Source organism: Oreochromis niloticus, linkage group LG7 (genome assembly GCF_001858045.2).
Source record: "Oreochromis niloticus isolate F11D_XX linkage group LG7, O_niloticus_UMD_NMBU, whole genome shotgun sequence".
Taxonomy (NCBI): Eukaryota; Metazoa; Chordata; class Actinopteri; order Cichliformes; family Cichlidae; genus Oreochromis; species Oreochromis niloticus.
This window is the reverse complement of record NC_031972.2, coordinates 22354559-22357182: the sequence shown is the minus strand read 5'-3', so window position 1 is coordinate 22357182 and position 2624 is coordinate 22354559.

Genomic DNA, 2624 nt, shown 5'->3' with positions numbered 1-2624 from the left:
TGCTGGTGGTTTGTTATTCCTGAGGCTGCACGATGTGAGATAGAAAGATGACTGATGGACTGAAGATCGTCCTGCTGATGCAGGCGGCAGCTGATCAATCACTCTGTGTCAGGCTGCTTTGACGAGGTCATGTGACTCAGTGCAGGTTTCATAATACTACAGGTGAGGGGATTCTGCTTGTGCTCATTATGCGATCCACTGCTACCAGTGAGCCACTTTCAACTCCCAAATCCTTGAATGCTGAAGTCTCTCAGGTCCATTACAGTGCTGTGGAAAAGCCTTGAGCCGCCCTTAATTTCTTTACATTTTGATGGGAAAATGAAAACATACATGGAAATAAGGCAAAATCAAAGATTTTACCAAGTCTAACAAACTGAGGCAAGTCTTCTTGTCATTTCTTTAAGGAGACTTTAGGAACAGTTCTCCAGCTTCTTGAAGGACATTCAAAGCTCTTCTTTGGATGTTGGCTGCCTTTTGTTCTGTTCTCCGTCCAATATTTTCCCACAGTGCTTCAATAATGTTGAGGTCCGGGCTGTGAGGAGGCCAATCCATGACTGATCGTGGTGCAACAAATCTTACCTGCACTGCAAGGTGTAAATTTGAATGACAGTAAAGTCTGACTTTGTCTATCTCAGTGGTTTTTTCCTCTATCCAGGTATGTTTTTACTGCACTGGCAATGTAGAAAAATGAAGGTGTTGCCAATCAGTTGCTTTCTAGCATGTCTGAACAAAATCTGATGGGCCTGTGTTCATAACGGCATCAATTTTGATAAGACCTCCAACACCACTGACTTAAATGCAGCCCCAAATCATCACAGAGCCTCCACCGTGTTTTACTAATGGCTGCAAACACTGTTGTACCTCCCTCCAGCCCTCCTATATACATATTTGTGATGATTTGAACAATTTTCACATTTTCAAACTCCAATGGACTGACGACCTTCCCAGGCCGTAACTCACAACCCTGAATTTACTGGATCATTGGATGGATGGATTGCAGATAGGAGCCAAATTCTTTTAGGGAGAGGTTTATTAAATTTCACGTGACCATTGTTAATTCAACCCGCCTCTAAAATAATTCAAATTAAAACTGTCGACATGCTGACTTTTTCTCTCACTATATACACAAACATGAATGCAAAGAGACTTTTAGTCCAAACCAAGTCTTGCGTCAGTTCACCGAGGGGTCGGTCTGAGACAGGTCACATTTCTCCATGAGCAAATGGCAAGTCAACATACATGCATGGGACTTGTGGCCTGAGGGTTAGAGGTTGAGGGTGCCCTTTCATCCATGACTGCTCCCACAGATCTGACTGTGGCTGACAGCGAGTACAGCACCCTGGCAGAAGAAGCATTGTAGTGAAGCTTATCTAAATAAACCCCAGAAAAGGCATTTGAATTTTTTCCAAGGCTTTTAAAAAAATTTTTTTTATTAAACATTCACCAAACCAACGAGTTGTCAAAGCAAGACTCCAACTACTGTGATTCAGCGCTCGAACCCTCCTCTCTGTAGTTGGGATTAATAATGTGTTTGATCAGTGAATTTAGAAGCTTTTGTGTTTGTCTGCAGTGAAAATCTGCAGGAGCCTGGATTCACATTCACACAGTCCCCAGAGAGACAGAAAAGGCTCACAGTGTGGTCTCCCTGTGTGCGCGCGCCGCCCCAAGGCCGTGACAGGAGGAGGATGGTGTGACCACAAGCGGGGAGGCTGGGCTCAGAGAGCGAGCTTAGACAGCATGGGAGCCCAAGTCGCACTCGTCACCATCTGCTTAGCGAAATCAAACACAGGATCTGATTGGTCGGTCGTTGTCGCTCCAACTGTGCTGTCTTGCTTTGCCGGTCATCTTTGCAGCTCAGATCGTCTTAAAATGTTTTCTTTGATTCTTTTGGTAATCCTTACAAACAGGGCAGTTAGAAAATAAAAGCTGAAAGAAAAACTGATATTTACATTTTACCACGTAAGTATTTGTTAGTTAGTGGGGATGATTGGCAGGTGTGCTCAGGAGTTTACACTCACTAATCATGGGCATGAAGGTCAGGGTTATTTTGTTGCTGTTAATGATTTCGTGGAGTTGTTCTGTTTCCAGGGTGGAATGATTGTACAGTGTACGCCTTTAACAAGAACTGAGCACACAAGGTGAACATATTTAGGATTTTCTCTAATTCACACAGGATCAGAAGTATACACACAGGCTCAAATACATACATACATCCCCACTAAAATGTGGTTCAATGCCTTTTACCTAGATTAGCCACTTTTGCTAGCTTTCAACCAGCTTCTGGTTGGATATTTGGTCACTCTTCTTGGCAGAATTGGTAGAGTACAACCCAGCTTCTAAGCATAGTGAACACATTTTCAATAGGGTTCAGGTTGGGGATTTTGGAAGTTCATTTCAGAAGCTTTATGCTAGCCTGCTTTATCGTTTCCTAAACTAGTTTTCATGTGAGACTGGTGCCCTGTATCAAAATTTCAACTATCTAGCTGTTGATTTGACATGAAGTTGAAGATTTCGCAGGTAGTTTTTCATTATTCCATCCACTTTGTGTAATGTACCAGTACCACTGGCAAAAACAGCCCCAGAGCATGATGCTACCATCACCATGTCAAACAGCTGGTGCAGTG